Source organism: Argiope bruennichi, chromosome 4 (genome assembly GCF_947563725.1).
Source record: "Argiope bruennichi chromosome 4, qqArgBrue1.1, whole genome shotgun sequence".
Taxonomy (NCBI): Eukaryota; Metazoa; Arthropoda; class Arachnida; order Araneae; family Araneidae; genus Argiope; species Argiope bruennichi.
Window position 1 is genome coordinate 26,588,492 of NC_079154.1, and position 13,294 is coordinate 26,601,785.

The 13,294-nt window shown below is 28.6% G+C and overlaps 1 protein-coding gene across 2 annotated transcripts in view; it reads left to right on the forward strand.

Moving 5' to 3' along the window:
• LOC129965352 (mitochondrial basic amino acids transporter-like) overlaps positions 1-13,294 on the forward strand; it is a 74,546-nt gene that overhangs the window by 9,733 nt on the left and 51,519 nt on the right. Inside the window, exon 1 of one of the 2 annotated variants that reach the window (XM_056079182.1) lies at positions 2,046-2,178. The exons of the other annotated variant lie outside the window; for it this stretch is intronic. The gene's annotated coding sequence lies outside the window, so the exon portion shown is untranslated. Of the gene's footprint in view, positions 1-2,045; positions 2,179-13,294 lie in introns of those variants that run through there. 2 annotated transcript variants of the gene reach the window in all.

A 13,294-nucleotide genomic window follows, 5' to 3' on the forward strand; every position in this document is an offset into this window, starting at 1 on the left:
CCAAAAAGTTTAAAGTATATTTTCGAAAAGAAAAATAAAAAAAAATCTGGCCTTCAGGCAAAAGAAGTTTTAGAACTCAATCAATTTTGAAATGAAAAAAAAAAAAAAAAAAAAAAAAAAAAACCACCATTTTTCAAAATATGGTGGCACGCGTAATCTCATAGTCAAGTGATTGTTTCAAATCTGTTTAAACTGGTTAATGATTTAAATTAATTAAGACAAATAATGAATTCAAAATAATAAAATAAATAATAATATAAATCTGCGACAGCAGATTACAATTTTATTTTTATTTCATATTTATTTCCTTTCTTACAGACACGTGCGTAAAATTATATTTTTATATGTTTAATTTTCAATAATAGTTGATTTATTTTTTCATTCGAGCGTTTGTCAATATGATGGCAACATGTTGATAAGAAAATGTTTCCCATTCACGCGTAATACACACGTGCAGGTTAAATTTTATTTTTATTTTGTGCAAAATAAATTGTTGAAAAATATGATTAAATTGTTAAAAAAAATCCTTAAAAATAAAAATTTAATTTGTTGATTAAAACATTAGTATGATTAAAAAGATAATTTTTTGATCTTAAATATGATGTAAAAATCAAGTTATAGCGAAAAAAACGTCAAAATTTTGCGTGATTTTTAATTAATTAAAATTCTAATTAAAAATTCGAAAAAATTACTCCTAGACGCACATTTCCGACCCCCAAGGTATACACGTGTCAAATTTGGCAACTGTAGGTCACACGGTCTGGCCTGTACAGCGCCAATTCACACACACACACACACACACAGGTTATTTCGATTTTTATAGGAAAACAATTTTATTGCGGAAACACAGTAAAAAAAATTCCCGTTGTCAAAACCGGAAAACGAAGGCAAATTCCGTTTGTCCAGAGATGTGACTATGTGATTCCACTTTACCAAATCATCCGGGATAGTTGAACGAAAGTGGTCTCGATGGCAAGAAGATGGAAACTAAGGCTAAGTCTCAAGGGCCATTAATGGACTCGATTTAATCCTTGTCCTAATTCAGAAATAATATTCAATTAACAAACAAAAAAATTTTAAAATGATTTCTTAACACAACCTAAATATTCTATTGCAGAGTTTGCTTTTGAGCTAATTGCTAAAGCTATTGGTTTTTTAATCAATTTATGAAAAAAATTATCAAATAAATAAAAAAGATTACGCTAATCTAGGAGCAAATTATGAAAAAAAAAATTCCTTAAAATAATGATCTAAAAGTCAAACGATTTTAATATTTAATATATTTTATTTTTAACGATTTTTAATATTTAATATATTTTATTTTTAACGATTTTTAATATTTAACTAATTATTTATTAGTTTATTAAGTTTATTTACTTAAATCAGTTTGAAAATTTTGGTTCTTGTAAATCGAATGAAAACATAGAATTAAATTGCCCTAAAAATAATGAAAAAAAATATATATATTTTCCCCGAAGTTCAGAAGCCATTATTACTTTGTTCAATTGATAATTTTACCATGCGAAGGGCTGACTAAAGCCAAATAATTGAGCAAAAATATTAAATTAAGCATTAATGGATTGTAGACAATTCATAAAAATTATTTTACAGTAGTTATTATAGTATTAAATTCAAATATTTATGCTTTCTATATTTTTTTTCATTTAAATTCCTTTTTAAAACTAATGAATCATTAAAAACAATAACTGTTTCGACGGTCTTAAAATTCATAATTTGAATCATTTACTTGCTGAATATTCGTCATGTGAGTCAGAAAAATTATTGTCACAAATATGAAAATTCATGTATCTTACAGTTTATGCATATGTATTCATATATTATATATTTGCTTATTCTTATAATTTCAATTAGAAATTAATCCAGAATTATTTATTAGAAAGAAAAAAAAATCGATTCTGGGGATTCATAACCCTTATAACACATTCCGTTGGATCAAGTGCACCTGCCTGAAATCCGTCAGATCACCAGCTGCGTACACGAAGAACAACAAATAACATTGGGTCATTGTAAAACAAACATTTTCTTGCTCGCCTGGAATCAAAAGTCACAGATAAAATATAATACCCAGACTGAAAGTTCAATTTTCAAAAGAGGGAATAGCACAAATCTGACATTTCGTGAAATGTTATAAGAATTATTGTTGATAAATTTATTATGGTAAGTTTTATTTTAATTCGAATTCCAATTTATAAATAGGCCTAGCTGCTGTGTTGCAAGAAAAAGAAGCTGTCATATTTTTGACAGTTAATTTAACATTTGAAGTCATTGATTATTTCTGCTGTAAATAATATTTGGGTAATAAAGTAGATAATAATTAATAAAGTAGCTTATTAATTAATAAACTTAGTTAATTTATTAATTATTATTAATTAATTAAGCTTACTAAAGTAGAAAATAATTTATTGAACTTAAGTAGATATTATGGATATGGATATTTGCTTGATGTTTAGTTAAGTGGATATTTAGTTTTATAGAGCGACTGCTGTTTTTAAAATATGCTGATAATTTAATACTTTAATTTGAAACTAAAATAAGCAGAATTTCAAATGTAGAGATGTTTTTTATTACAATTATCAACAAAAAGTCTCTATTATTTTCTAATTATATCCTATATTAATTTGTTTTTTACTTCCTGATATCATCTAATAAAAAATAATTTACTTCATATAATAATTATTATAAAATATAAAATTTCAAATTGTGTACTATACTTCATATTTTACAATGCTATAAAAATAAGTTTCCATTTGCTAATTTTATCTTCACAAATTTTTTTTAAAATTAAGAATTTTAATATTTAATAAATTATAAAAATATGTAATTTTATCAGAAATATTTATTGTTGATCACATTTAGATGTATAGATATTTACACTACGGATTTTCAATTTTTTATTTGTCGTTAGTAAATAATATTTTGCAATGGAAGCGAAAGTCCCTATTATATTATTTAAATAATATTTATATCAATAAAGATTTTAATTTAAAGTTGATCTAGTTTTTAATTTTTATTACTATAATAACGATAGAAATTTTTTAATTTATAAAGATGATACATAAATCTTTTTGTTATTTAATTTTTTTTTTCTTTTTTTGAGGCGTAATTCCACAATTTTGGGTTTAGAATTACAGAAATTGATATTGTTTCCCGTGATGAATTAGAGCAGATTTTAAGAGGCAGGTCCCTTGAATAAAGCTTTCCGTATCAAATAGCTTGAATATAGTATTTTAATTTTCAAATTTTGATCAGAATGAGGAACTTTTTTATAATGCATCAACTTAGAAGGAAATAAAATGTCTTTTGGATGATGTTGAACTCCTTCCAGTCCTGGAGAAGGTTTCATAAATGCATGCTATACATATGCATTCAAAATAATAATGCAATAAAAACTTCATATAAATGCAATAAAAACATATAGTTACTCTAAAAATATAAAAATAGACCTGAAAAAGAATAATTGTTGAGTATCATAATCTACATTTAATAAATTTCAATAGACGATTTCAAACATATACCATACAAATGTAAATAGAAATAAAAAGTTTTTTTTTTTTTTTTTTAAATTGTATTGCCATAAAATTGTTTTTTTTTTCTTAAAGCTTTGTTTTAATCGTAAATTTAGACCTCAAATAAAATTAGACCAAGTTTTGAATGCAGGTATTAAAAAGCATATGGCGAAGAATGATATTAAGATTTCGAGATTTCATCGCTGCAACTGTAACTGTCAGATTACTATTGTTTTTTATATCTTTCTTGAGCATACTGCATAATATTTGCTTTCAAAATTTGATTTCGTTCTGTTTTATGATATCCTTTATAGAAGATCAAATATTGGCGAAAGTTCTTTTTTAACTATCTCTATCCTATTATTATAAAATATTAATGTATGAAACGTATTATAATGCACTATTAATAATGTATTAAAACTACTCATATACATTTAAGTGTTCTCAATCCAATGTCAAACTTCTCAACATGTCATAAAATAAAATGCTTAAAATAGTCTTTAGCAATCTTTAAAAACGGCTTGTTTCCTTCCTTAACTATGATAATTTAATGATTTCGCAAGCATTATTGCTTTTTATGTGCACTTGAATTTTCTATTTACTGTGAAATGAAAATTTTTGAGATCGATGAAAAATTGACTTGGGTTTTTGTTTGCTTAAGAGGCAGCTGTCTTTCAGACTCAGACAAAATCGAGAGATTTTTCCAGTAGTTCAAAGGAATAACTTTTCACCCCTGCAAATTCTTCCTATTTAAAATAACACTATGAACTGAATATTGCGCCTGTTAGATTTTTTTATTTTATAAAATTGTGCTGAGATTCGTGAAATAGTCCTCTATTCTTCCTAATTCTAAATAGCATAAGCAATAACTGCTTGGGTATATTTGTTATAAATGAAGCTTTGTCAATAAAGGTAAATCATTTTAAAATACATTGCTTTAGTGATCATGATATAGTGTTTAAAATTAAAATAATCGTAAGTATTATTTTATTATTCTTAAATTCATGTGTGAATCATTATCTTCACACAATGAATAAAAAGTACATAATGCAAATGCACTGCGGATACTCATTAAATTTTTAACGAATGAAAAATGCCAAGGTTATAGAAATTTGGTATTGATTGAACAGAGTTTAGAAATGATACCCAGTCGAGAATTAAACCTAACCTAATGACTGATGAACCTAAATGATTGAACGCGTTCAAAAATGGCCGTGAAGAAGTTGATGATTTGATTATTTGGCACATAATGCTCGCTCGAAAACAAATGTATCGCGAATATTAAATCGCAACCGTCCGTTTTATTCATGGGCTACTAACAATTAATGTAATTAATTTTACTGCAAACTTTTGAAGATGTCAGTCCAAAAGGTTTGTTCCTATCCACAACTCTTTACTTCGCCAGGACAGTATAAGAAAGCACATAGTTTATTCAAGAAAAAAAGTGAGGTGCAAAAAAAATTATCCACACAATAGTCAAATATCCTTCATATAGTCCAGATTTACCACCTTCGAACTATCGCTTATTTAGATTCTTAAAGATACATTAAGAAGAATAAGTTTTTTTATCAGATGAAATAGACATAGAAATATGACACTGGTTTCATATAAATCTAACTTTTTTTTTATCAAATAGGAATGAAAAACTCGCAGTATTAGGAAATATATTGTCTAGGGAGTAGATACCGCTGTGTTTAATCACTTTCATTTATAATATTACGTATCCTTCTTGTACATAGCTCACTTCTGAAAATACTTCGTGCAATAAACATGTGTGTTTGAGAGCTCTGGAGTTTTCCTATAGCAGGATTTAGCATGATATGTAGGCCCGCTCCTACACACAGTTAATTGAAAAAAAAAAAAAACACGCAGATGTCAAAGAACGATATAAAGAAAAACAGGGTTGGCGTAAAACGTTTTGGCAAATAATATTTCATAACCATAAGGTAAAAATTATTGAGCATATAATCCGACATCCAGCTGCAAGTTATCATATATTGCATTAAGATTTAATGTTGCTAACGGCAAATGCAAGATGCGGAAGGGATTCCAAAACCAAATTGCCGTGGTGCAAATTATATGCATCATCTGAGCATGAACGAATTGTATTATTTTAACTTCACTATTTAGAAAGAAAGAAAACACCGGTTTTCTTCTTCCGGTTATATATATAAAAAAAGGAAAACAGGATAAGTGTATAATTTTTTTTTAGCGACGCACATTCTTGGAATATCTTTTATGATTCTCTCAAAGCATTTATTCTTTTTTTTTTCTCACCCATTTCAATGCCATTTAAAAAGAAAAGGGACAAGTTAGCTTTTCCCAAAGAGATGACAGGAAATCGATCAGACTTAAAACTCATTAAAGTATTATTTTTCAAGAATATGTCAATTTAATTAAACCTACTTAAAAAAATCGTATCTACAAAATCTTAGAAATGAAAAAAAAAAAAAAAAAAAAAAGAAAAAGAAAAGAAAAAAAAATCGGAAGGCGGCTAATTTTTCTGAGCTGGAAGGGAAGGGGTAATTAACAGGAATGTAAGCATTATAAATGATGAAGAGGATGGTGAAACTTTGGCAGTTCTGCTATGCATACAGAATATCTCGTTACGACTCTGCATTGTTTTAAACTGAATCTTTTTTTTTTAAATTTTGATAATGCGTATAGCCTCACAAACTATTTGTTGGATCACGCATCATGTATGGTTAAAAAAATGTTCAAAACGTTTTATTGTGCAGATGGCTGGATATATAGCTACCAGACTTGGTACTTGTTTATTTCTTGAGCTATAGATACTCGGAAAAGATTTTCTAGAGATTTAATTACATTTTAAATTAAAATTAATCAAAGTTTTAATGTTTTTCCTCAATAACCGTGAAACATATTACTGCATAAAAAACATTTCGATTCCTTTTTACAGATTCTAAAAATATTTATTATTTTTTTTTTTTTTAATGAGGGCAATTTTATCTACAATTTTTCTTTGGTTTTAATGAATTTTTTAAAAATATCTTTAAGCATATTAAAACATTTATCATTGTTTTATCTATGATATTTATATTCAAGCGTTTTTTAAGAAATCAAATACATTTTTTGTGTGCATATTATCGCTATTATATTATTAAGACTAAATGTTAAAAATAATTTAAAGTCAGGCAAATAAAGCCTTAAATGTACTGCGATGTTTCTTACTAGAGATCCGAATTTCTTGTAAATATTTTCCACCTGCAGATGCCAAATTGATACAAACACTAAATTATCACGGTACTTTTGATGTGTCTTATGTGCCCGTGAATTGATGGAAAAGTAAATTTTATAAAAGTTGTTTTTAAGAATGCAGTCTCTTTTATGCGTCTTAATAAGTAGAAATTTACCTTAATTTTTTTTTTTACCATTTTCTATTTTATTAGTTTTTATTTCAGAATTCAGTATGATAAATGTTATATAATCTGGATTTCTATTTTTCTCAAATTTGATACCAGATGGCGCCACTACTAAATAATCAAAATTAATTAAATTAATCAGTAATTAAATTTTGTAAACATTAAAATATTGTATCATCATAGGGAATACAAAATTGTAAAAATTTGATATCTTTGGCAAATTAGGAAAAAAGTGAAAAAACGCTGCGAAATTTCGTCTTTCCTATATGAAACAAGTGAATTTAAATAAAAGTGCTTTAAAAGTTCTTCATTGGGCAAAATAATAATTTTGATATTTTATGTACTAGAGAATATGTAAAATAGTTTTTATTTATTAGTCTATTTTCTAAACTTTTTATCCATTTTTCTATTTATTTTCTCATTTCAGTTTTATAAATGTTATATGTGATTTTATATTCATAGTAAATACATATTAAAATATCATTTCGTATTTTAAATAACAATCAATGTGTTTACCAGACATATTTTGCCCCAAATTAAGAAATACGATCTAAATTTAAGAAAAATAAAGGAATTTCTTTCTTTCTTTCCTTCTATCTAATCCCCCCCCTCCTTTTTTTGTTAATGCATTTGTGTGAATAGAATAGAATATTCTTAGATACTGGGATGGTGAAATAAAAATATACCTGAATCTGTAAGTGTAAAAATTAGCTTAAAAATACTAATATATTTTAAATTGATTTTCAAAATACAAGTAGTTTACGATTAATAGTATGTTGGTTGTTTTTCTCATTCTTAAATTGTCGCAACTGTTCAGATTTTGAGAGAAATATTTTTAAAAGTAACCTTAACCTTGTCCTTACAGAAAAATATTTACTGAGACCTTATGGAGACGATAAATTACAGAAAAACTATTATTAGGCGACAATAAAAAATAACTACAACAGTAAATTTTATTATACTGTAAACCCCTACTTGTGACTTATCACGTGATACTCACATCACGAGGAGTATGGCTGTAACATATTTTTGATAAAATTCATTCGATTGTATTACATAAGAGAAGGTGAACGCTAGGAATTTAAATGTTTAGTTAAAAGATTCTTTAATATTTATTAATAACATTTAATGGGCTAGCATACTATTAAAACGATAATCATTATAGCGATACATTATTAATCAGTTTACGACTTGTGCAATGCATACGCTTGTTATTCGGAACGTTCTACATGGCTTACAGTTTGACTTAGAGCACCAAACAAGGCATATGTTTTTGTTAAAAGGTACTTACTAAGAAGGCATTTTTAAATTTTTTAATTAGATTCCTAATTAACTAAAAATTCATCGAAATTTGAATGATTTTTCTTAATAACTTCGTAGTATGAAGCATAAAATTAATTCAATACTGTTTAAATCGTAATTTAATTTATAAAACTAAGTTATATACCATTAAAATTTTAAAAAAAGCTTTTCTGTAATATTAATTTCATTCAATTGACACGTTTTTTAAAATTAGTTTAAATACTGTTTTAGAATACCCTAGACTTAGTATAACCGTGTATATTAAAAAATAATAATAAGATTATGAATATTTAATGAGAATATTTTAATAGTTATAATTGTACTAAACAAAAATAAACTTTAGATAATTCTGTTTTATTATTAAATAATGACTATACATATTTCAAAATGCAATATTTTTTTAACCCTAATAATATTTTTTAGGTTAGCATTTTTTCTGTAGATTTCATGATGTAAAAATCTTAAGAATCGTAAAATGCAATAGCTAATGCAATCAAGCTAGATGAAAATAAGAAAAGTAAAGAAATCCTGAAGCAATATCATGTTGCTATGTTTCGAACTAGATTTCCGAATCTTCTTTTTTTAAAAATTTCTGTCGTATCTTCTTATTGATAAAAAGAAGAAAAAAGTTACAACTCCATTCCAGTTCAATTTCTTTTGTTTCGCACCCAATAATCCAACGGGATAAAAAATGAAAGCATTTGTGTTGCCAAAATCATATACTAAAACAGGTTTGGGTAAGTACGTTCACATATATACAAACAGATCAGCAGACAGTCAGCTATTTCAAATTTATCTCGAAAGGTGATACATATTCTCAATCCTACTGGCAAAAATATTTACCAAATTTTATCCATCTAGCTCATGTCGCTTGTGAATCATTGTGTTCACATGCACATAGACAAATAGGCTTCTCATTGATGGGTTTTATCTTAAATCTGATATTTAGCAGTGCACTTATAAATACCACGACTTGAAGTTATTCATCTAGTTCATTTTATTTATGAGTTATTAAATGCTCACAGATACGCAGACAAATAGACAGAAAATGGCATTTCTGACTTTGGAAAGTCCAAAATGTTTATAAAAAGTCAAACTTTCACTATATTGCCTCTTTGTAAAATTTTATATATGAAACTAATGAGAGGGTCCTTACTCCCTCGACTTTCTTAGACAATTAGATTAGATTGTCAAAGAAAGTCAAGGGGGTCGAGTCTTAGTTTTCTTCGCTTCTTTTATGTTCACTCTCTTTACTTGTCTGCTTCCTCTGCAGGTATAATGAGAGTGAGATAGTCAAAAGTAATCTGCAAACCCTCGAAGGTCGTAATAATTCTCAAGCTTGAGTGCCTCTCCTTCTGACTTCCACGTATAGTGATGCAGTGTGGCGCATTTTATGCTTCGTAATATAATTTTTAAAAACTGATTTATACATTTTGAACACCTTTACTTCCACTGATTGTATTCAAAATCTGATACAGAATCACAAAAACGAATTAGTAAGTTTTGTTTTCCTGAATCGTTTCTTTCTTTTTTCTTTTCTTTTCTTTTTTTTTTTCCTTTCTTTTTTTAAAGTTGTAACGTTTAAATGTTATTAACGCAAATGGACAGAAAAATAAATGGTACATTTTTGACGAATTTTATCCAAAATTTAATATACGTTTACAATTTTTTGACAAATCTACATACCAAATTTCATCTGTATAGATAAATCCGTTTTTAAGTTCACAGCGACACGGACCGAGAAACTTCTCTTCAACTTATTTTGTTTGAACTTTGCTTGAAATCTACAAATTTGGTTTTAAATCTGCTTATTAAATTTTATCGTTCTAACTCAATGCGTTTTTGAATTACTGTAATTTGTGGTCATAGAGACGAAATTCGAAAAATTTGTCTTTTGAAAAAAGATTTGATTTGTCTCAAAAAATTTGCTTTATTCTGCCTGCTTGCATTGCCTTTTTTTAAATGCTTACATTTCATTATGTAAGCATTTAAGCAAAGTAATGAGATGTACATTTCATTACTTTGTGCGTACACACACACACACAAAACCATACCTACTGACTTCGTAGCATATTATAAATTCATTAACTAAAAACAATGCATAGTAACATTGTAAAATATACTTTAAAATATTTTTAATTATTTTAATTTAACGGAAAATTTTCTATTGATGTTAGAGGGGAAAAAAAAGAATTGAATTAATATTACCTAAAAACTAATTTATAAAAAATTTTTTAGTTATTATATATTTTTTTCTGGTAATATTTCCCGAGGATGAATAATAAAACTTTTAATTAAAAACATAACTTAAATATAGGAAAATTCTTTTTTAAAGAGAAGTTACTATTAAGAAGAAATTAGGTACGAACTTTAGTTAGCATTAGGTTCAACTATCTGCTTTGTTCAGTGTTTTGAACGATTTTTTTTTCATTATGTCTGTCGATAACTTCAAAACGCAAACAGCAAAGTAAATAAAATTTGATACATAAATTTAGCATCTAAAATATATATTTTTATCAATTTTTGAACCAAATTTGTTGAATGGTTGACCGTCTGTTGTTTGTACTTTTGTGTGCATGTAAGCACAACAATTCATAAACGAAATCGATAAAATTCAGTATGTGATCTTGTGACCGTAACTGTAATTTTATGTCAAATTTTGATGTCCATCAGGTGGTAAACAGACGTCCAAAATACTGTTACAAATCTGTAATTTTGCTACCCGGCCCGAATAGTGTCATCGTAAGAAAGACAATTGTACGATCAGTCCTGTGCATGTTGAGTGGATGCCTCGTCAATAACCTCGGAGCTTGGCGACAAATTTGGCGACCGTTTGGCGAGTTGGCGATGAATTTGGCGAGTTTGGCGACTAAATGGATAGTACCGAAAAGTTCGAGAACTTTCAAGATCCATCCACTAACAACCGAGATGCAGCCAGGTACGCCCTGATTGGTCAGAAGATTCTAGCCCCGCCTCCCGGAACTATAAAAGACGGGCACTCAGAAGCTACGAAGTTGTTGATCCAGACCCATGCAAACAACTATCCGACCAGCTACCTGCTACAGCTCACAATTTACTATCCAAGTTAAGGGCATACCACACCGCCAGGCCTTCATTACAAGGATCTTGGAGATAGCCTTGCTGCGCAAGGCGGGTGCTCCGGTCAACTTACCAAATTCCAGCTACGAAGTTGTTGTTCTGTGGATCGTCCGAGTCGTCGTGTGGTGTGTATCGGCGGAAGTTGTGTGTGAGAGAGTCGGAGTCGCCGACACGTAGAGGTCTTGGAGGATTAGACAGCAAGAAAGCTGCTGAACTATTAGAGATTAAATGCGCTGCGTCATTACGATTAATTAACGGTATTTGTAGAAGAAAAAATTTTCGGAAAATTTTGTAACAATACATATTGTTGCGACAGATTCAGTAAATATGCGAATGTTTCGTATCTATAGTTCATCAATTCCATGCAAGAAATTAGCAGCATTGCCCAAGGTCCACGATATTTTAAGGCTGGGAGGATAAGAACTTTATTGGAGAGTGTGCGAGAAAGTTTCGGGCAGCTGACTTCTTCTGGTTATTCTGTTTATAGAAGGATAGACAGAATTTCACAAATGTGGTTTTTTGAACTCAGGAAAGCCTGAAATGGAAAAATTTATCGAAATCTCGATTTCGAATTTTTTGACGAATACGTGTATTCGTTAAAATCGTTCATTTGTATTTTTTATTTATATATTTTGTATGTGACAAAATTTTAAAAAAAAAATTAATTTTGTTTAAGCGATGTCATACGAAGCAAAGTTAATAACAATTTATGGTACTTGCGTTTTCTCTAAAGTTTCTAGAAATTTCTGGAATTTTTTTCTTTTCATATTAGAAATGAAATGGTCTAAATAATATTTTTTTTTTGAAAGTTTTACACAAAAGCCATTAAAAATCTTCTTTCTCATCTTTTATCCATTCTTTTTTTTTGTCATATTGATTTCTCTTAAAAGCTGAAAAATTAAATATGCAGGGTGAGGCACAAAAACTCGGACAAAGTTATTACATCATAGAATAAAAGTTAATTCATATCTTTTTAAATTTTTGTTTATTTCTTTTTGCCTACCACTTCAATCATAACATATTTTATAATGCATCTCTTAGTTTATGTACAGATTTTTGGCCTTTTTACAAGGCCAAGCAAAAGATATGTTATTTTAAAGTTGGGAAACGAACAGTATGAAGTCGTCCGGTTGTTTAATGTACCTCGGCAAATAGTGTCTGAAACAATCTATCGTTTCAAAGAGCTTGGCAATGATGGTCAAAGTCCAGGAAGTTAACTAAAACGTATGGTGAATTCTTTCAGTAGCCGTAAGGTTATCAAAAGGCGAGTTCTATGAAATTCGAAGGTTTCCATGAGAAAGATTGCTGGTGAACTGGAAATAAGGGACCAATCAGTGCAACGAATGGCAAAATCAGAGTTCAATTGAGGCTTTACAAGATCTAGAAGATTTCAGCTTCTCACTGAAGAAAACAAACTCGTACGACTCCAAAGATGCCGAAAATTTTTGAAATGGGCCGTATGTCAGCAGTGAGAGAGATTACTTTTCAATAGTGAAAAACTCTTTACCTTCCAAAAGCTCGTAATTCCTAGAACTATAGGTTCTGGTCTATAGACTCACTAAGCACTTCAACAATTGATGAACATGGCAAAAATCCAAAGTCGGTCAGTGTCTGGGGCGGAATTTGCGAAAGCTGCAAAACATCTCTGGTTATTGTGGATGAGGGAACTAAAATAATTCAAAAAGTGAACCAGTGGGATATTTTAGAAGCTTTTATATTTCTGTGGGCCAAAACGCATTTCGGCAATGTAAAGTGGGGGTTTCAAAAAGACTCTGAATCAGTTCACAAGGCTAAAAAGACAGAAGAATAGTGGAAGGAAAATTTTGTGGACTTGATATCATCTGGAAAATGGGCACAATATTCGCCGAATGTCAATCCCATGATAAAATTGTATGGTCCATTTTGGAGTCTAGGGCTTGCATTAAACGGTATAAAACTTTGGACTCTCTAAAGCAAAGTCTTCGGCGGGAATGGGATAGATTA